A 22574-nucleotide genomic window follows, 5' to 3' on the forward strand; every position below is an offset into this window, starting at 1 on the left:
AATGTGAGATGCAGGTTTGGGAGGTGTTGAGATTTAAATGCTAGTTGTTTTATCTAGGTTTGATCTTTAGATTACAGCAACTTGGAATTCAGTTTAGGACTCCTCGCAGCCTCTTGGTCTGCTGTGAGGAGTAAATAAATGAGCTAAAAACCTGTACTTGTGAGGCAGGCCCTTTACTTTGAGCAAGTAAAATAGGTATTTTAAAGAAATACTCCATCTTTCCCAGGTCACAGGGATGGTGAATATTATTGCCTAAAATTTTCAGAAGGAGAAGAAACATTCTATCTTTCCCAGGAATGAAATGACTGAAAAGCAGAGAATCTTCACATTGTGTTATTTCATTTAATGTTCACCGTATCCTATGTGGTGGGTACCTTCAGAACCTCACTCTGACTCCAGGCTCTTTTTTTCACCCTTTCTTAAAATAGGCATGATAATACTTCTTCCATAATAAAGCAGACACAAGGCGTGTACATGAGGACCCATCCAAACCTTACTATGTTATTGTGTCTCTGCTAAATATCTGTAAGAAAATGCCCTCTCCCCTCCACGCGCCGTCCAACAGGGACACCTGCTGATGCCACACACGCACTCAGAGCTGTGGCAGCGGACAGAGCAGCAATTGGATCTGCCAGAGGGGGACACGCAAACAGAGCTCCCCTCAGCCGGGCTGGGTCTGAGGGATGCTCTGACCTACAGCTCTACCTGTCCCCGACCTGGCGTCCAACACAGGCCACAGGCGACGGACAAAGTCAGAGGAGCTGATTTCAGTCAAGGCAGCTCTCTGCGCCCTGCCACACTAGCTCAACCAGTGGTTGGTCTCGTATCATGTGGACAAAACAACTCTTTGATGAGTGAGGTTTTTCACTTCCCTCAGCTCAAGTCAGCATGAGTCCAGGGTGGCGCCTGCCAAGTACGTGGGCGAACTGGGGCCCTGAACACCTTGCTGTTGGCCATGCTGGAGGCAGCCTCACTTTCTCACTGCCCTCAGAGGGGTTTGGTTTGGAGCCGGGGGCAACAGAAGGAAGCTAAGACTGGGAAACTGACAACTAGGATGGGGCTAACCTGAAAAGGCCTCAGGGGTTTCCCAAGTTTAGTTACCCTCTTGTCCAGAGTGGGGTTGGCAGAGACCTTGGCCTCACCCCAGCGTGTGCCTGTGTGTGACTGACCAGGCTGTAACAAAGGCTTTCTCGGAATCTGAGGTTAAGAAAGATGAAGGGCAGGGGCCGCCTGTCGACTGCAATGGGCATACTGCATAATAATAGCTTTCTCTGATCTTTCTTCCGCCTGTTTGTGGTTTCTCTACTTCCTTTCAACTTTGTAACGTGACACCCAGCTGCTGGCTTCTTATCTCTGCTACCTGCCCCCACCTCCCAAGTCTCCTCCTCAGACTCGCACAGAGAACAGAGACCCCTCCTCTTTTGAAGCCTGGAGGATCACACCAGTTCCCTTACCATCCCTCTTGTTTGCTGGACTCATTGTTTAGTGATGCTGTAGCCAGTTGAGGACCATTCATCCTGCCTTCATGCCTTCTTCTCCCAGTTTAGTCTAAGGTTACTTACTCAGGCAGGTCACATGCCCCCGTAAGCCAAGAGGACCCATCTCGGGGCCAGGATAGAGCCTAGATTTGAATATTTTATCTGGAGTTTTTCCACTCCTACATAAACTCAGGAGATGGAAAACAAGACTGCTGACTTTCTTAGACTGATGCTTGGAGGATAACAAAGACCCCTGTGCCATCAGGCTGAGCCCAGGAGAGACAGCATCTCCCGGGGCTGCACAGCTGGGAGGGGGGTAGGTTCAGGAGCAGGTGGCTTGGTGATGAGCTATAACAGGGCCGGCCCAGGTCAACACTTCTGGGTCTGAGGACTCCTAAGCTGCTGGCTAGGCAAGAATGTAATGAGAGTGTTTTCCAAGTGTCCCAAATTTGGAAACATCATTCCCATCAAAATAAACAGATTACTTTGTAAAGAGATTCTCTGCCTGCATTTTTTGCTCCTTCTAAAAAGGAGAACAGTGATTTGAAGGAAAAAAATGCCCTCCATGTAGCTTTTCTCAAAGACACTATGATGAGCAGGAGTTCCCTGTCCGGGGTCCCCAAATGCCTGGGCCTCTCAGAAGCAGAAATGGAGACACACACATAATCTCAACAGTGAAAAAGCCAATTATCAAACTGCACAGGCTAATGACGATATTAGCAGCAGCAGTGTCCTTTACTTTTAGATCTAATTCCTGAACTTAGAATGTTAACTCTGGGGGGAAATAAGGTCTGTGTCCTGACAAAAGAAAGTACCTGCAATCACATAAGTGTGTTGGTTGGTTTTTGTGGGGGGTTTGGGGGGTTTGGTGGAAAAGAATGTTAAAAATTGAGAAAAGAAGTAAGAATCTACAGGAAAAGGAAAAACTCAGGAGGAAAAGCAAATATGTAGTAAGGACTGAGGATCAATTGCTTGAATAAGCCACTACATAGTTTAAAGACAAAAAATGGCAAAAGCAGCTATAACTGTAATAAACAGATAAAAGATAAGCAAGAAAGATGTAAAGTGTAACATAAAAAAACAAATGTAGGGGAGGGCAGTTAAAATGTAGCTCATTTACCATATGATTGAACTTAAATGACTATCTTATTTAAAACAAGTAGATATAATTATACATCAACATCTATGAAACGCATAGTAACCACAAAACAAAAAATCTACAATAGAACATAAAAACTAGGAAGAAAGGAACACAAACATTCTGCTAGGGGAAATCATCAAACCACAAGGAAAGAAACAGAAAGAAGAAGAAATGAACATAGGAGAACTACAAAAACAACTGGGAAACAAATAATGAAGCGGCAATAGGTTCTTCTCTATCAGCAGTTACTTTAAATGTCAATGGACTAATTGCTCTTGATCAAAAGACAAGGGTGGTTGTTTGGATAAAGAAACAAGAGTCATCACTACGCTTCCTAAAAGAGACTCACTTCAAAGCTAAAGACACACAGACTGAAAGAGAGAGGATGGAAAAGGTATTTCATGCTAACAGAAACAAGAAAGCAGGGAAAGCAGTATTCCTATCAGACAAAATAAACTTGAAACCAAAGGTTATAACAAAAGACAAAGAAAGGCATTTTGTAACGACAAAGGGATCAGTACAAGAAAAAAAGTGTATTACATCCCTAAACACATGCACCCAAAACAGTAGCATCTAAAGAAACATAAAAGCAAATACTAACAGACATAAAGGCAGAATTAAAAATACTATAAAAATATTAGGGGATTTTAACACCTGCACTTAAATGAATGGATAAGTCATCCAGGCAGAAAATCATTAAAGCAGCAGTTGTCATAAATGATACAATAGAACACTTGGTCTTCAAAGAGACTACAGGACATTCCATTCAAAACCAAACCAATACACTTTTTTTTTTGGAGTGTAAAGTATTCCTCAGGACATGACACAAGTAGGTTAGAAGAGCTGACAATTCCAAGAAAAGACCAGGAAAGGGGCTGATCATGGGAAGAGGCTTCCAACAGATCAGGCATCACCAGGGGTCCCAGGGCTGCGTGTTCCCCAGGGCTGCGTGTTCCCCAGGGCTGGGTGTTTCCCAGGGATGGTAGCAAAGCTGTTGAGGAAACAACCATGCTAGATGCTGCATTCTGCATGAATCCAGGTCAACAAATAACATAAATAATCAGGATAAAAATTACATTCTCCCATCTCCCCAGCGGCCTGGCTTGTGGGCAGCATCTGGTTCCCCAGGTTTGCAGCACTCACGTGTTGAGGACAGCCTCATTTCTGGAACCTGCGCGGTTCGGTCAGGGAGCACAAGGGAAGACAAAAATGAGGGCAGGTGATGCCCTGGCGGAAGAGACAGCAGTAGAAGAGGGTGTTGATTTCGGCCAGCCGGTAGCTTTGCTACCATCTCCCAAGCAGCCTGGCCTCGAGGTGACCTCTGCTGCACCAGGGACCCTGTAGGCTTCTCCTCAAGTCACACTGATCCTGAGAGGTGGGCGTGGTGTAGTCAATGTGCAGGGGTGGGGGCAGCGACAGGGACAAAGAGAGCGACAGCGGGAAATGGGAGTAAGTCCTACATCTAGCAGCATGGGGCAGCCCCAATCATGCAATCTCCAGCGCTGATGCAGCCACTGCCGACGCCCCGCCCCCCTGTACACAGCCGGGTTGCCTCCCACAGGCACGCTGACAGGGGGACACACACTGATTCCAGGAAGCACTGACAGCAGAGGACGGGCGGAGGGGGAGGTGGGAGCAAGGGGACTGGCTCTCCAAGGGCAGCCGCCGAAAGCCTCCGCCATCGACACCACTAGAACGGCAGCCCGCTGTCCATCCCGGGGGCCGAGGGCCGGGCTAAGGCTGCACCCTCCCTCCCCGCACCAGCATCAAGCAGCCAAGGCCCACTGGCGAGCGGTGTGCAGCTCGGGACCACCTATCCCATGGGCTCTGAGGAGGCATTGGGCTTCGGGGTGGGATGGGGGCGTGGCGGTGGGGCAGGGAATTGGAATGGCCTCAAGCCCCGCCCACCCGGCCGCCGGGGCCGCGCCCCTGGGAGCCAGGACTGCGTGCCTGCCGTGGGCCCGGGGCATCCCTGTCTAGCGGCTGTCGCCATGGTGATCGGAGCCCGGAGCGCCCGGCTCTCGCGAGGAGAGGGCTGAGGGGGTCATCTGGGGTAGGGGTGCACTCCGGGTGTGCGGCGATCTGGCGATGAGGGCGGACAGGGTGAGGGGGAGTGGTTGCTGGGAGCGGAAGTGACCCGGCTGAAGGGTGGGGGCTCATTCCTAGGTGAAGGGTTAGGGGAGTATCTCCGGACGGTGGGGGGACCTGGGGTGAGGCCCGAGGGGTGAGCGCGGTTTACAGGGGCTGTAGCTTAGGACCGAGTGGGGCGCAGACCTGGGGCGGGATTTGGGTGTGAGGAGAAGCAGCTTTGTCTCGGGGGTGCAGTGGATCGGGGACCGGGCGTGGCAGGGGGTGGGGAGGCATTGACTGGGTGGGGGGTCGGCGAGCAGTGGTAGTGGGGCTGGTGGGGTGAGGCCTGGCCCTGGGCCCGTGGTGGTCCTACTTGGGGGCCGGGACCCTGGAGGAGGGCGTGGGGGGCCGCGTTGGTGTTGGGGACCCGGCCAGCCCTGGCCGCGGGCAGGGCTCGCCCCACCGCCCCACCGCCCCACCGCCCGGCCCCACTCGCAGCATCCCTACTGCTGGAGTCGCAGCCAAGCCTCCATGCTGCTGTCAGGCAGGCGGGAGGGGGAGGGGCGCTGAAAGCTGCGCGTGCCCGCGCGCGCACGGGCGCCGGGACGCCGGGGCGCTGGGGCGCGCGCAGAACGTGAGGAAGCTGGGCGGGAGCTGGGTGCTCCTGGACCAGCTCCCGGAGGAGGAAGGCTGCCTGGGGTCTCGGCCTCCCGCCGCTTGCTGTCGCCTCTGCTGCCGTCGCGAGCCAGGTAAGGGGGCGCTGGTGGGGGCGCGCAGGTCGGGGAGTCGGCGAGTGAGGCCTGGGCTGTGCAGTTGGGGAGGCGCCCGGGGTGGGGGAGGGGTGCGTCGGTGGGGTCCAGGCCGCGCGTCCAGGTTGGGACCGTGAGGCGGGTCCCGGGGCCCCCCCGGCCTGATTGGGGTGCCTTCGTCCCCCTCCTTAGTACTGGCTGAACCGCGCGGCTTTCTTGGCCGCCGCTCACAGGCGGCTTTGGCAAAGTGGGAGCAGCCCCGGGAGATGGGAGGGCCCTGGACGGCCCCGGGCCAGCCGAGACTGGCCCTCAGGCCTTGCGAGGCCTTCCCGCGCGGGTGGCCCTGCCCTGGGAGTGGAGGCCGCCCCGGACCCTGTGGGGCACAGGCGAGCTGGGGCAGAAGCAGGGGCGAGGCCAGGCCTTTGGGAGCTTGTTGGCCTGCCCCCGAGATCCAAAGCTTCTGGCCAGTGTATTTTCCGTCTTTTGAGGACCCTCCCTCCTGTTTTGCACAGTGGCTGCAGCAAAGGACATTCCCACCGACAGTGTAGGAGGGATCCCTTTTCTCCACAGCCTCTGTAGCCTTGATCCTGTGTGGGCTTTGGAATGATGGCCACTCTAACTTGGGCGAGATGCCACCTCATTGTAGTTTTGCCTTGTATTCCTCGGATAATTAGCAACCTTGAGCCTGTTTTGTCATGTGCCTCTCATTGGTCGCTGGTGGGTCTTCGCTGGAGAATTGCTTCCTGAGGTCGTCTTCTGCCCATTTTTGGATTGGGTCGTCTTCTGTCCGTTGAGTCGGATGAGCTGTTTGGATATGGTGGAAATGAACCCCTAGTCAGTCTCATGTTTGGCAAAGATTGTCTCCTATTTGGTAGGTCGTGGTTTAGTTCTGCTTCTGGTTTCCTTTGCTGTGCCAAAGCTGATGAATTCAGTTTGCTCCCGTTTGTGTTTGTATTTTTGCTGAGTTTTCTGTTGCTTGGGGAGACTACCCTAGGAGAAAATGGGTGAGGTGTACGTGGGATACTGTTTGGCCTACGTTTCCTACCGAGAGGTGTGTGGTGTCTTGTCTTACGTTTAAGTGTCTAAGCCATTTTGAATTTATTTCTGCGTATGCTGGCGCTGTATGCCCAGGGGCCGGGATTGGGGTAGGGGGCGGGGCGGCTGCAGAGAGGGCAGCAGCCAAGGACGGGAGCTGCCCAGGCAAGCCTGTGGATTTCCTCCCGAGTCCCCCTCAGCCAGCTCTCTGGGCGCCTTCTTCTGCCTCAGGGTGGCATCTGACATCTCTCCAGGTCAATGGAGTCCCGGGAGGCTTCCTCCAATACACAGAGAGACAGACATATAAATAGGCAGACACGCTAGTCTCTTTCTTTGTTATTAACAGATAGATACACTAACCTCGTCCTCCTCCTCCATTAGATAGGTACACAGATGTATAGATACAAAGACAGACAGGCACACACCAACATACACACACACACACAAACAGAAGCCCCCTCCTACTCCTCAGTTAGGTAGGTAGATGGACACACCAATCTCCTCCTCCATGAAATAGATTGTCAGAGAGATACACACACACAGCAGCCTCCTCTTCCTCCTCAATCAGGTAGGTAAGTAGATAGACACACTAGCCTCCTCCTCTAGTAGGTAAAGAAACACACAGAGAGACTGAGAGACAGACACACTCACCTCCTCCAATTGAAAGACACTTAGACGAACACAGTAGCCTCCTCCTACTTCATTAGGTGCGTATGCTGACAGACAGAAAGTTACGCTAGGTTCCTCCACCTCCTCCTCCATTAGATAGAAAATTACAGAAATGGACAGACCCACACACACACTTACACACACACACACACACACTACACTCCTTCTCCTCCTCAATTAGGCAGATAGACAAACACACTAGCCTCCTCTGCCTCCTCCATTGCATAGATGGATTGTCAGAGAGATAGATAGGCCGAGAGATAGACATACTAGCCTCCTCTTCCTCCATTACATAGACACACAGAGACACACAGACATAGACTAGCCTCTCCCCTCCTCCAACAGATAGATAGACAGCCAGGCAGGCAGGCAGGCAGGCAGGCAGGCAGGCAGACGGACAGACACACTCACTACAGGCGGAGTGCAGTCAGGGGACAGTGATGGGGACAGGGTCCGGGGACTCGGGTGCTCCTGGTGAGCCAGAGGATTTTCTCCCATGTCCCCAACGGCCTAGCCTGGGGGCGACCACCGCTCTCCCACGTTCCTCAGACTCAAGCCATTTAATCAGCCTGCTCTTGGGAGCGGGCGTGGTGCGGTCAGTGAAAGAGGTCAGTGGTGGAGGGGCCGGAGGCACTGCGGCTAAGGGGGCTGCCCTGGCGAGTTGGTAAGTTTCCTCCCATCTCCCCCTCTCCTTGGCCTGGGGACAGCCTCTGCCACCCCAGGTTTGCGGGATTGAAGTCTCCTTGTCAGCCAGGTCATGGGAGGCTGGGGAGGTTCGGTCAGGGGCTGCAGAGAGGAGGCGGGGCTGCCCTAGAAGCCCGAGGATTTGCTCCCATGATCCCTTGGCCTGGCCTGGGGTCGGACTCTGATACCCCAGGTTCCCTGGCTGCAAGTCTATGTGTTGGATGCCTCCCAGGAGGCAGGCGCGGTGCGCTGAGGGGATGGTGGCCCGGGGCGGGGAAGGGGAGGCTGCAGAGGGGTCAGCAGCGGTGGCGAGGGCTGCCCAGGTAAGCCTGTGGATTTCCTCTCGTGACCCCTCAGCATGCTCAGGGGGCGCCCTGTGCTACGCCAGGTTCACTGGGTGCACATGTCCGTGTTGTCCGGCCCCCGGGATGCTGGCTCGGTGTGCTCAGGGGGCAGTGGTGGTGGCGGGGTCTGGGGCGGCTGCAGAGAGGGCGGGCGGCAGCGTGGGGCGGGGGCTGCCAAGGCAATCCTGTGCATTTCCTCGCGTGTCCCCCTCAGCCTGCTCTGGGGGCGGTCTCTGCTGCCCCAGGGTCCCTGGAGGCTTGTCCTCAGGTGATCCTGCTCCTGAGAGGTGGGCGTGGTGCAGTCAATGTGCAGGGGCGGGGGCAGCGACAGGGACAGCGACAGAGACAGCGGGCAATTGGAGCAAGTACCTGGCTAGTAGTATGGGTCAGCCCCAATCCTGCCATCTCCAGCTCTGCTGCTGCCACTGCCGCCGCCCCGCCCCCCTGGCCATAGCCGGCCTGCCTCCCAGGGGCAGGCTGACAGGGGGAAACTCCTTCCAGGAAGCTCTGGCAGCAGAGGCCAGGCGGCGGGGTAAGTGGGAGCAAGTGGACTTGCTCTCCCAGGACAGCCGCCCTGTCCCGCCTCCGCCGCCGACGCCGCCACCCCCACTACCACTACCACTGCCACTGCTGCCCGCTGTCCATCCCGGGGGCCGAGGGCCGAGGGCCGGGCTAAGGCTGCACCCTCCCTCCCCGCACCAGCATCAAGCAGCCAAGGCCCACTGGCGAGCGGTGCGCAGCTCGGGACCACCTATCCCATGGGCTCTGAGGAGGCATTGGGCTTCGGGGTGGGATGGGGGCGTGGGGGTGGGGCAGGGAATTGGAATGGCCTCAAGCCCCGCCCACCCGGCCGCCGGGGCCGCGCCCCTGGGAGCCAGGACTGCGTGCCTGCCGTGGGCCCGGGGCATCCCTGTCTAGCGGCTGTCGCCGTGGTGATCGGAGCCCGGAGCGCCCGGCTCTCGCGAGGAGAGGGCTGAGGGGGTCATCTGGGGTAGGGGTGCACTCCGGGTGTGCGGCGATCTGGCGATGAGGGCGGACAGGGTGAGGGGGAGGGGTTGCTGGGAGCGGAAGTGACCCGGCTGAAGGGTGGGGGCTCATTCCTAGGTGAAGGGTTAGGGGAGTAGCTCCGGACGGTGGGGGGACCTGGGGTAAGGCCCGAGGGGTGAGCGCGGTTTACAGGGGCTGTAGCTTAGGACCTAGTGGGGCGCAGACCTGGGGCGGGATTTGGGTGTGAGGAGAAGCAGCTTTGTCTCGGGGGTGCAGTGGATCGGGGACCGGGCGTGGCAGGGGGTGTGGAGGCATTGACTGGGTGGGGGGTCGGCGAGCAGTGGTAGTGGGGCTGGTGGGGTGAGGCCTGGCCCTGGGCCCGTGGTGGTCCTACTTGGGGGCCGGGACCCTGGAGGAGGGCGTGGGGGTCCGCGTTGGTGCTGGGGACCCGGACAGCCCTGGCCGCGGGCTGGGCTCGCCCCACCGCCCCACCGCCCCACCGCCCCACCGCCCGGCCCCACTCGCAGCATCCCTACTGCTGGAGTCGTGTAGGGCAGGGAGAAGAAAACCAACTGTCTGGAGAAAAATATTGCGGTTCATGTTGCTGAAATATTATACTCCTACGGTTGTTATTACTCTCCTCCTCCTGACTTTGTTACCCTAACTTACTACCAGTATCATTAACGTATTAAAATAAATTAACACCTTCCAGCATCTGTGGAGCACATGATAAATTGTGCTACTTTAGAGCATTATGCTTTTCAGAGCCCTCATATTTATAATCTCAGTTCGGGTTTTTTTTTTTTCTTCCCTATAATGGAAACGTCAGAGGTATTTTCTGTTTCCTTAATTTCTTCCAGGTGATGTGAAGAAGGTAAACAGCAAAAGGGTCAGAAATAGCAAACATGGAAGTTTTTTCCTTTTTTTTTTGAAGTGATGCTTTTAATTTTTAAATTTTTTTTGTGGGGGTGGTAATTAGGTTGGTTGGTTGGTTATTTATTTATTTATTTATTTATTTATTTATTTATTTAATTTATTTTAACGGAGGTGCTGGGGATTGAAGCCAGGACCTCGTGCATGCTAAGCACACACTCTGCCACTGAGTTATACCCTTCCCCCCCCAGAAGGTTTATTAATCATCACAGCTCAGGATGCTCTGATGCAATGGCTGCTAATTAATCCTATGCTCATTGATTAAGCATTACCGTGTACCAGGTGCCATGCTAGACACATACCCATGTATACCAGAAATTTCATTGCAGTTAGTAAATCTTGAAAATGATAGATCCTATTCTCAGAAGCCAATATTTTATTTTTCTCTGAGGATTTCTTGATACCACTTCTCATTTTCCCTCGTGGATCATGAGCATTTTAGGACACACTATCCAGTATAACTTTCTGGTGGTGGAAGTGTTCTGTGTCTGTGCTGTCCACTATATTAGCCACTAGTTACATATGGCTTCTAAGCACTTCAAACGTATCCAGGGCCACTTAGGGGCTGAATTTTTGGCTTTATTTCATTTTAATTGAATTCAGTTTAAATTTTCCCTAGCTTTATTGTAATATGATTGACAAATAAAAGTTGTATATATTTAAAGTGTACCTGTTGTTTTGATACATTGTGACGTGATTACAACATTCAAGCTAATTAACATATCACCTCCCATAGCTATCATTTTTATGTGTGTGTGTTAATACTTAAGATCTACTCTGTCAGCCAATTTCAAGTTATTGTACAGTATTACTAATACAGACACCATGCTGACCATTAGGCTTCCAGAACTTTTTCATCCTTCGTAACTGAAACTTAAATGCTTTATCAACATCTCTCCATCCCATTCCCCAGCCGTATGGCACCCAGTATCTACTCTCTGCTTCTGTGAATTCTACTCTTTGAAGATTCCACATGTAAGTGAAGTCATGTAGTATTTGTCTTCCTGTGACTGGCTCATTTCTCTTAGCATAATGTCCTCCACATTCATGTTGTTGCAAATTTACAGATGAAAAGATTGCCATCTTTTTTTAAAGACTGAATAATATTCCTTTGCATATGTATATACATATAATATATATATAGATTTATATCTATATCACATTTTCTTTAGCTATTGATATTGATACCACATTTTCTTTATCCATTTATCCATAGACCAACATTTATGTTATGTCCACATCCTGGTTATTGTGAATAATGCTGCCACGAATATGGGAGTTCCGATATCTCCTCAAGGTATTGATTTCATTTCCTTTTGTTATATACCCAGAAGTGGGATTGCTGGATCATAGAGTAGTTATGTCTTCAATTTCTTGAGGAAAAAAATCATACTGTTTTTCATAATGGCAGTACCCGTTTACGTCTCCACTGGCAGTATGCAAGGGTTCTGTTTTCTCCATATCCTCACTGACACTTCTTGTCTGTTTGAGAATAGCCATACTAGCGGGTGTGAGACAATAGCTTATGGTGGTTTTGATTTGCATTTCCCTGATGACTTCTGATGTCGAGTACCTTTCATGTATCTCATGGCCATTTTCAAGTCTTTGGAAAAGTGTCTGTTCAGGACCTCTGTCTGCTTGTTTAAACTGAATTTTTTTCCTAGTGAGTTCTATGAGTTCTTTATATATTTTGCATATAACTCTTTATCAGATGTATGATTTACAAATACTCTCTTTAATTCCATAGATTGCCTTTTCATTTTGTTGGTGGTGGTTTTCCTTGCTATACAGAGATTTTTAGTTTGATGTGGTCTCACTTGTTTATTTTTGCTTTTACTGCCTTTGCTTTTGGGGTCATACCCAGAAAATCATTGTCAACACTAACATCAAGGGCCTTGACTCCTGTATTTTCTTCTGGGAGTTTTATGGTTTCAGGTCTTACTATCAAATCATTAATCCATTTTTAGCTGATTTTTGTGTATTGTCTACTTCAGTTCTTTTGCATGTGCCTGTCCAGCTTTCCCAACACCATTTATTGAAGAGACTATGCTTTCCCCATTGTATATTCTTAGCTACTTTGATGTAAATTGACCATATAAACCCACACGTGGGTTTATTTCTCTTCCATTGAACTATGTGTCTGTTTTTAATCCAATATTGTACTGTGCTGATTACTCTAGATTTATAATATAGTTTGAAATCAAAAAGTACAATGCCTCTAGCTGTGTTCTTCTTTCCCAAGATTTCTCTGACTATTTGAGATCTTTTGTGGCTCCATATTAAATTTAGGATAGTTTGTACTATTTATGAGAAAAATGACATTAGATATTTCAGTATTGATTTTGTACCCTTCAAGTTTACTGTATTCATTTATTAGTTCTAACAGTTTTTTGGTGGAGTCTTTAGGGTTCTCTATGTGTAATACAATGTCATCTGCAATAGAGATAGTTTTTCTTTTTCCTTTCTGATTTGGATGCTTTTTATTTATTTTTTTCCTATTGCCCTGGCTACGACTTCCACTACTATGTTGAATAAAAGCAGTGAGAGTGGGCATCGTGCCTTCTTCCTGATCTTAGAGGAAAAGCTTTCAACGTCTCATCATTGAGTATTATGTTGGCTATGGGCTTGTTTTATATACCATTTATAATGCCGAGGTGCATTCCCTCTATACCCAGACTCTTGAGAGTTTTTATCATGAATGGATGTAAGTTTTGTGAGCTGACTTTTCTGCATTTATTTAGATGATCATATGATTTTTACCCTTTATTTTGTTAGTATGTTATATCACATTGATTGATTTGAGGATGCTGAACCATCTTTGTGTCCCTGAAATAAATCTCACTTGATCATGGCATGTGATCCTTTTAATGTATGAACTCAATTTGCTAATATTTTGTTGAGGATTTTCACGTCTATGTTCATCAGAGATATTTGCCTGTAATTTTCTTTTCTTGTGTTGTCCTTGTCTGGTTTTAGTATCAGGGTAATGCTGGCCTTGTAAAATGCGTTTGGACGTATTCCCTCCTCTTCTATTTTTGGAAGAGTTTGAGAAAGATTGGTATTAATTCTTCTTTGAATGTTTGGTAGAATACACCAGTGACTCCATCTAGTCTTAGCTTTTGTTAATTGGGAGACTGAGTGCTGATTCAACCTCCTTACTAGTAATTGGTCTGTTCAAAATTTCTGTTTCTTCATGACTAAGTCTCAGTGGGTTGTATGCTTCTAGGTGAACTATTTCTTAGTTTGCTATGGCCTAGTGGGTCTCATGGGTGCAAGCCTTTTTGACTTTCAAAGCTCAATGTTTTGGGTGCCCATCTGTCACGTACAGAAGTCTTAAAAGTCAGGCACCCATCTCTCAGATATAGAAGTCTTAAAAGTCAAGGCTCAATATGTGGGGTCCAAACCCTTCACTCCTCAGGGATAAGCTGGGTGTTGTGAGTTCTCCCTCCTGGTTGTGTGGCACTGTGCTGGGGTGAAACTTATGGCAAGACTGTGTCTCAGCCTCTCCTACCTGTTTCAGTATGGTTTTTTTCCTCATTTGCTTGATGTGTATGAATTGCTCAGCTAGTTTTTGGTTTCTTTCAGAGGGAATTGTTCTGTATGAATCTGTAGATTTGATATATCTGTGTTGGAGGGGAGTTCAAGAGTTTCCTATGTTGCCATCTTGAACTGGTACCCCCTGATTTTTATATGTGGTGTGAGATTAGGGTCCAATTTGAACTCTTCTGCTTATGGATATCTGGTTTTCTCACAGTTTATTAAAGTGATTATCCTTTCCCTATTGTGTGTTCTTGGTGTCATTGTTGAAAATCAGTTGAACCTATATGCATGTATTTATTTCTAGACTCTATATTCTATTTAATTGGTGTATATGCATGTTTTTTAATGCTAGTATCATGCCATTTTGATTACTACAGCTCTGTGGTATATTTTAAAATCTAGCAGTGTATTGCCTCCGGTTTTGTTCTTCTTTCTCAAGATTGCATTGGCTGTTAGGTGTCTCAGGCAGTTCTATATGGATTTTTGGATTGTTTTTCTATTTCTGTGAAACATTTCACTGGGATTTTGATAGGGATTTCAGTGAATCTATAGACAGGTTTTTTTCTAACATCAGGAACAAGACAATTATGTCACTTCTGTTCAACATAATACAGGAAATCACAGCTGGAACAATTATGCAAGAAAAATAAATAAAAGGAATTCAAACCAGAAATGAAGAAGTAGAATTGTCTCTGTATATGAATATATATATCCCTAAAGACTCCAAGACTCCATCAAAAAACAGTTAGAACTAATAAATTCAGTATAGTTGAAGGAAACAAAATCAACAGACTCAAATCAATAGCATTTCTATATGCTACCTACAAATGATCTGAAAGAGGAATTAAGTGATCTCATTTATAATAGTGACAATAACAATAAAATAGAAATAAGTTTAACCAAGGAGGTGAAAAACGTGTACATGGAAACTATAAAATATTTATAAAGATACTGAAGAAGACACAAATAAATGGCAAGATATCCTATGTTCATAGATTGAAAGAATTAATATTGTTAAAATGTCCATCCTACCAAAAGGGATACATTTGAATTTAAATTTAAATAATCACATGTGGTTAGTGGATACCATATTGGGCACACAATTTAACATCTTCTTCTGAGACTTACCAAAGTAACTGGTCAGCTCATCTTTTATCAAATTTCTGGTGCTTTCACAACTTCTTGGATTTGAGAAGTGGAAATTAACACAGCATAATTTAAACAAAAGCCTCCCCCTCCCCCCAAAAAAGAGTGCTACAAAGAAACAGTGGGATAATTACATAAAAAGAGGGAGTGCTTGGGCTTGTAAAATGGTGAAAGGTCAGAGTAGTTCCAGAAAGCTAGAGAGTAGTTCCCTCAGTGGCATCTTATAACTGCAGCAGTCGGCTTGGGATGGATACTACTAGTTTCCTTTTTTTCTTGCTTATTTGCTTGAGGCTTAGAGGTGCAGAACAGCATGCTTCATTGGCTAAGTGAATGTGCTTTTTGTTTGAGATAAGGAGAAAAATCTGGCTTTTCTTACTTCTGCAAGGAAAACAAGGCACCTGTATGAGGCACCTGCATTTCCCATTCTACTTACTCTGCACATAATGGAGTAGAGACAGTTTCTCATAGGGAAATTGTGATGTTACTAGGAAGACAAACAAATGCTTGGTACTTCTCAGACCAACAAAATCTCTAGATCTTGAGGGTAAGAAGGTTTCATCATGATGAATCAGAGTATCTAACTGAGGAAGTCATTCAGTAGTCCCCTGCCTTTGAACATTCTGGGAAATTACTGAATTATACTAAGTTAATAAATATCACTGCTCCTGATTCCAAGATCATTGACCCCATTTTTGAGTTGAGGGAATTTTAGTTCTTTTGCTTAGAATCCACTGGAAAATTATTAGTTAATTATGGAGAGGTTATAGGTTGAATAAATAGATATAACAAAAGTTCAGAAATTGCTCTTAATGAATTCTAGAAGAATATGGAGTCTGTTCCAGACTGGATCACACTTTTCACTTGATTTGGTTTAAATATGTGAGTCACATATTGTGCTGTGTTTATAACATGCATTTGCAATGGGAGTGGTATTGTCCCTTATGGGACAAAAAATTGTTCTTGGGAGAGGGGAGGGAAAATTACTATTTTTTGTATAAAGCACAAATACAGATCCAGTATTTATGCAGTATATCTGTAGTGTTAACATTTCAGAAGACAGGAAGCATTCATGGAGTCAGAAGTAGAAAAATGTTCCATAAGAGGATGATAATGAAAAAAAGGATTGAGAAACACTATTTTAGATCTCGGAATTGAGATGTGCACCAAATTTTAAATGCAAAATAATGCATCCAAAAGTGAACGGCCTTCCTACTTGTTATTTTGTTCTCTAAGGATTGTCTGTGTTCTTCATGTTTCCACAAAAGCAATTTGTGACCCTTAAAACATTTATGTGAATTAGTCTTCTCTGGCATTTTCTTTGCAGCTGGAGATGTCAAGCAGGTAAAGAATCTTTTCTCTAGACGTGTCCCTCAGAATTTAATGGAATTACATGACTTTGGGACTCAAGGATTCCCTAAATATCTTCCAGTGGGTTTCCCTCTTTCTCCTAGGAGACCTAACCTTCAAGGTCAAGAAATTCAAGGAGTACAAAGACTACTGCTAAAAACTTCCCAAATGAAATACAACTCACCAAAGTTGAAGAGACTTACAGCCCCATCATCTAGCAGTCTGACCTCCTAAGACTCTGGATTTTACTCTCTACCATGTGGGGTTTGTCTTCCATGTTATAGTTATGCCCTCATTTAAGTCTGCTGTTATTGATAAAGAAACTTCCTCAGAAAGTACTTTCACCTCCCTCCCCCTACCGCCCCGAGAATGCTTCATCTTGAATAAAGCTTCATCCACTTGTGTTTGTGAACTGAGATCAATCGATAGTAGATTTTGTAGACATCTAGAGACTCCAAAAGAGCATCACTGGGTGCCAGAGTCCCGAGGGTAAATGGAAACCTGAGAGCTGAGTGCAGGTAGGGCTACTTATCTGGGAATACATGACATAGAGATTTTAAAAACAGATATAGCTATTCTTGCTCTCTTTCTGGTTCCCCTCCTTTTCTATCTACTGAAGGTAGCAAGAGTCTGATAGGAGATTCTTTCAGATGTTTCTTCTAAGCCTAGAATCTGGGAGAACATTTGAGACGGGGGCAGATCAGGGCAAAGGAGCTGTTGTGAGGGAAGTTTCCCAGAAAGCCCAAAATTAGTAATAGTTGGCTAAGGAGAGAATCTATTTTTGGCTGAGAGAAGTCTGAATAGTGATGAGTATAATAATAGTAATAGTGAGACTAGTAAAAAAAAAAAACCAAACAAACAGGTAATGTGTATTGAAGATTTACTATGTGCTTTTCATATATTATTTCTTTAGTCCTCCTCATAGCATTATTCCTCTGAATTTGTATATAAAGAGGCTGAAACTCAGAAGGGTTAAATAACTGGCTTTTTATAGTTAGATGGACAGAAAGTGATGGAAATGAGCTGTGAAGTCAAGCCAGTTAGATAGCAGTAGCTGCACTGTTTGTAGGTACGGGAAGTGAGAACCAGAGCAGTCCTTTGGATAGTGTGTGTCAGCTATGCTGTATAACAACTATCCCCAAGCTCATGGTGTTTGTTAGCTATTGCAGCAATAATGCTGTATAACAGCTACCCCCAAACTCATGGTTTATAACCCTCAACATTTATTTTTCTTGCTAATTAGTCTGCAGTGCAGCACCTATGCTCTGCTTGGCCTCAGTCTTCAGTCAGTTTCAGGCGTGTTCCACGTGTTTCATTCTGGGTCTCAAGTTGAAAGGTCAGAAGCTCTCTGGGTCCTACTTTTCTCATGGTAATCAGAGGAATGTAAGCAATGAGCAGGTATGCATGGTGTCTCTTACGACCTTGACCCAGAACTAGGACACTGTCATGTCCTCACACTTTACACCCACAAGAGCAAGTCCTAGAGCCAAGCCTAATCACGGGGAGTGGGGATGGTGCTTGCTCTAGTGGGACAAACTGCAGAGAAAAGGCAAAAGATGGATATATAATTCTCAAGGAGGAATGGGGGAGGCATGAAGAATTGAGAGCAACAATCTTATTTACCACAGGTAGGCTTTTCAGTTACAGACCACATGAGGGCTGAGCCCTATTCTTTACCTCTTCAATACCCAGGGGTAAATGACAGTGAAAATTCAGGCCATTTACATTTTTACGCTACTATATTAACCACGGTGTATCTTTGTAGACACAAGCGTAGTATAATCATCAGGCTTTCCTTGCGACACCTAATTAACTACAGATGTTTGCACTTTCACAACGATATTCTTGTTAAGCATGCAAAGCCTCATAATTCAGCCTACCATAGTGTCCGGCTACTTTCCTCTTCTCAGAGTAACAATCATTTTTCACATGTGTTTTCTTCAAAAATGTTTACAGCCACACATCCTCTGTGTGCCCCATACACAGCCCTTGTACTTCCACAGTCACGGAGAGTATTCAGCCTTCTCATTCTTTCCTAAATTAATGAAGCCTGTTTCCTATGTCTTCTTCCTCTCTTCTTGTTTGTCATTACTGGCTTCATTATTTATTTTTTTGGTTTGTTTGTTTGTTTTTTGGCTTCCTTGTTGATCTTCTTTTTTTCTCTGTGCTTCTGACCAGCCTTCTAACGTTCTTTGCCACTAGTCATCAGTAAAGGCTGCAGTGATCCAATTTTTAAATAAAATTTGTAAGAGTGTGGAATGAGAAACCCTCAGAACAAACACAAGAGATGAAATGAAGCTCCGAATTAAAAAAGAAACACACATCTGTGATGTCAGAGTCTGAAAACATGGTAGAAACCCTGCCACTTCTTTCCTTCTTAATTGTAAGCAGTCCTCGGGGTGTTTTTGGGTTTCAGTTCTTTTTCTGTAAAACGTGAATAAAGGGTATACATTGACATGGTAGAAGGATATATGTAAAAATGCTTATAGTTGTTCCTGTTGTTAAAAACTGGAAATAAAATTTCATAAATAAGGAAAGAGTTAAATAAAAATGCTATGCCCACATAATGCAGCCAAAGAAAATTCAACACAGAATGTCATGGAAAGACAGATACAAAGTAATTAAGTGAAACAAAAATCTGGTTTATTTATTAATCTCATTTTTTCCCTTTATATTTTTTCCTTTTTTTTCTTTTTCTTTTGTTTCTTTTTAAAAATGTCATTGTTTATTCATTCAAATTGAATGTAGCTCTTAGGCACTAAAGCCACACTAGTGAAAAAACAATTCTGTTCTTATAGCTTACATCCTCCTGAAGGAAACAAACAAAGTAAGTTAAAATAAAACTACAATATATTAGATAGTGAAACATGATAAAGGGAAATAAAATTAAGTGTGGAATGTGACGCATAGCAGACACAGAGATGTGGGCTACGGTAGCCAGAGAAGGCTTCCTTGTGAGAGTGACTTGTGAACGCAGAGGTGTTCTGGGAGGAGGGAGGAAGGGCAGAGGCTCTCAGGTGGGCTTGTGCCTTGTGTGCCTGAGGGACATAAACGAGGCTTTGAGACTAAAGTGGAGCGAGGAGAGATCAGGAGATAAGGGGGCAGAAATGATGGGGAGGGAGTCATGTCACATAGGGTCTTGTGGCTCAGGAGTCGGACTCTTTGGCTTTTACTTTAAGGGAGATGTGAAGTCATGTGGGAATTTTGAGCAAATTGGGCGGCAGGCTCTGCTTTATGTTATAATAGAATCTCTTGTATGGCTATACTGAAAACTGACTGGAGGCAGGAAGCTGGACCACGTTTGAGAAGATATTGCAATAATTCAGTTAAGATACAGGGGTGGCTTACATTATTGGGGTGGCATGGGGATGTTTTCTGGGCATATATTGAAGGTAGAATCAATATGATTTGATGATAGATCAGTGTGGGTGTGAGAAGAGGCAAGGCTGACTTTAAAAATGTTTGATCTAAGCACAGAAAAGAGAGCCCCACTGTATGAACATGAGAATTCCTGCAGGAAGCAGTTGCTGAGAAGTATAGCATAGTGTTATTTTTAAATAATGTACACTTATGTACACACACATATGACGAAAATACATAGCAAAATGATATATATCACCTTGATTGAAGTAATTATCTCCAGTGGGTGTAATTATGGAGTGGTGAGGATAGATCTTCATTATTTTATTCCGTATCCTTCCATTTTGATAGAATTGTTTAGAACACACTTACATTTATCCATTAAGTTGCAATCGATAAAAGAACACCCCACTTATTTCTGGAGTTCTTGGATAAATCCATTTCAAACAGGATCTGCAAAGCCTTCAGAGTTACATGAATGTAGATTGCAGGCATTTCTGTGATTCATAAAATAGATTATGGACATAACTTTCAGCCCACTTCTTGGTTATAGAAATTGGACAAAATTCAGACTAATAAAATATTTGTGCTAGTTACTTACTGTATTTGGAAACATGCTGTCTTCCTGATTCATTCCAAAATATTACTGAGAATTGAAGGACAAACCAAAAGCCAAGGTTTAATTTACTAGTGAGCTACCTGCATGGGGCTTGACAATGTTGAAGGTTCAATCAATCCTCTACGGGTCAGTAAGTCTCACCCTGAGAACATTTTGGTAGCAAATATCTGGCTTCTGTCTTCTCTGTGGTCACAGAGTGAGCAGAGCTTCCTGGCAACGCTCAGTGCATCCTGTGCAACTGGAATTGATGGACTCAGGTTCTTGCCACTGACTTGCTCTGTGACCCTAGACAAGTCATCTGAACCCACTTGCTCTTTCTTCATTGGGAAAGAAAATGAGTAAACGAATATCAGTTTCCTGCATGGCTCATGGATAACTTATGGGAGTGTCAGAGGTACACTAATCCCTTAATTAACAGATTACTTGGAAAGGGGCCCTTTGATACATACATTTGAAAATATCAAACTTGAAAATCAGAGCTTTCCGCTTTTACAGCATGGCAGCAACGATACAATTGCATAATTCTCTTTGTCCTTGCAAGGGGTAAATAAAGTTTACTTTTGACATCAAAGTAATGCTTGGGGTAGGGCATGAAACCAAAATTTAGAAGGCACCAGGAGTATAAAATAATGATGTAAAGAGGAGTGTCATTCACTACTTTCACAGTTCAAGGATTTTTTAACTTCTTAAGATCAGTTTCCTCTTCCCAAATGCCATGGCTTTCCTACAATTACTCTACAAGGTGTATAGGTGCCGCATCATTTTCTTGGGATGACAGGTGTGAAGGGGAAATCAGAACAAAAACTGGTACAAACATACCTCACTCCAGCTGGGTTATCAACAAGTGAGGTGCTGAAAGCCAATGGGGAGATTTCTATAACAGGGCTCTAGACTCATGCGGTTGGAAGTTTGCCCTTGAGGAAAGGTGGAGGGAGGGGCTTGGTAAGCAATGACTGAGCACAGAGAGATAAGAGGTTCTAAAATAACGTTGCTGACAGTGATCTGTCACTAGGTCTTTGTCAGTGCGTCTTCTGCCTCTTGGGTCCGTCCCTGGTAAACTCTGTTACTTACTCACCAAACCTCTCTGTGGCTGGAGAAAACTGCTCCACATCTCTCCATGTATCAGGAGTGCTCGGTCGCTCTTCTTAAACTCTGCTCCTCTTGTTCTTTCACAGAAGACCTCATTTGGTTTGGTAAGTGGAGGAGAAGGAGTTTGGGGGAAGTACCTTCACTCTGTATAGGGCTGGTGACAGTGGAAGGCGAAGAGGAAATTTAAGATGTTTGCCATAATACTCTGTTTTCCCTCACTTTGATATTCTTCAAGAGCTGTAGTAAATATCTGAATCGATGGCCACTTTGGAAAGCTGCTTGGTATTTTATAGTGGACGCTCTGCTGCTGGCCCAGACCCCTATTCCAGACTAAAAGACTTTTTTTCCCAGTTGCTAGAGGAGTGTTGATGGGTAGATCCTCGGCTCTCAATTCTTTAAACTAGGAGTTGCAATTAGATGAAGAGAGACTTTTCACCCAAGGTCACTCCTCCTTCCTGCGAGAAGCCTGAATCTAATGTCGTCCATGGGAGTGTACAATGGCTGAGCCCCACTGCTCGCGTTACAGTAACACTGAAGCATGGTCATAGCTTCAGGGATCTCTATGCAGTTGACTCCCTTTATTTTCCTCATTGTTGCTTCCTTCTTGTCTTCCATGGGTTTTGAGTTTGCGAGTACTCCCCCAGTCATCTTCCTGAATGTAAATCTCTGTTGTAGAATATGTTTTATGGAGAAACTGATGTGCAACATCCACTAAAGTGGGAGAGAAGTATATTTAGGTTTCAGCAATTCTAATACTAATTATATTCCTTAGAGAAACTTGTATATGTTTTCCTTGGGATCGTGTATGAGAATGTGCATAGCAGTGTGATTTGAAGAGCCCCATATTGGAAAAATCTAAATGAATCTAAATACCGATCAGAAGTAGAATGTATGAATAAATCAAGATGAAGTAAGACAATCATATGCATATATAAATAATAAAAATGAAAATGAATGAACTATAGTTTTATCTACCACACCATGGATGAATCATGTATAAATCTGTATATCTCTATCTGTATCTGAAGGAAAAAAGCAACAAACACACTGAAGAACATATACACTAGGGTAGGTAGATGGGTATATATATAAATGTGTGTGTATATGTATACTATATATATGCAATTCATCACAGGCAAAAAATAAACTGCTATCTTAAAGATATATATTGAAGACTTTATTGAAAAATAACTGATTAGCATAAATGTCAAGACAGTGGTTATTTTTAGAGGAGAGGGTTTATAATCAATTTAGAACACACAGGGAGCTTCTGGAGAGTGAATATTTCTATTTCTATACTGACGTGGTATTAACATAGATGTTTGCTTTTTGACTGCCTTTGACTGTTGGACCATACTTTTAAAATATAGCTCTATGTAAGGA

The 22574-nt window shown here is 45.6% G+C and overlaps 2 long non-coding RNA genes and 1 pseudogene across 5 annotated transcripts in view; 2 read left to right on the plus strand and 1 right to left on the minus strand.

Moving 5' to 3' along the window:
* LOC140694470 (small ribosomal subunit protein eS24 pseudogene) overlaps positions 1-22574 on the minus strand; it is a 432455-nt pseudogene that overhangs the window by 196402 nt on the left and 213479 nt on the right.
* LOC140694471 (uncharacterized) overlaps positions 5308-22574 on the plus strand; it is a 473386-nt gene continuing 456119 nt past the window's right edge. For all 4 annotated transcript variants that reach the window (XR_012070108.1, XR_012070106.1, XR_012070109.1 and 1 more), the window contains exon 1: positions 5308-5438. This is a non-coding gene — a long non-coding RNA (uncharacterized lncRNA). The remainder of the gene's footprint in view (positions 5439-22574) is intronic.
* The window catches only part of LOC140694474 (uncharacterized), a 169359-nt gene continuing 158089 nt past the window's right edge, over positions 11305-22574 (plus strand). Inside the window, exon 1 of the long non-coding RNA XR_012070113.1 lies at positions 11305-11387. This is a non-coding gene — a long non-coding RNA (uncharacterized lncRNA). The remainder of the gene's footprint in view (positions 11388-22574) is intronic.

This window comes from Vicugna pacos, unplaced genomic scaffold, assembly GCF_048564905.1.
Source record: "Vicugna pacos unplaced genomic scaffold, VicPac4 scaffold_21, whole genome shotgun sequence".
NCBI lineage: Eukaryota > Metazoa > Chordata > Mammalia > Artiodactyla > Camelidae > Vicugna > Vicugna pacos.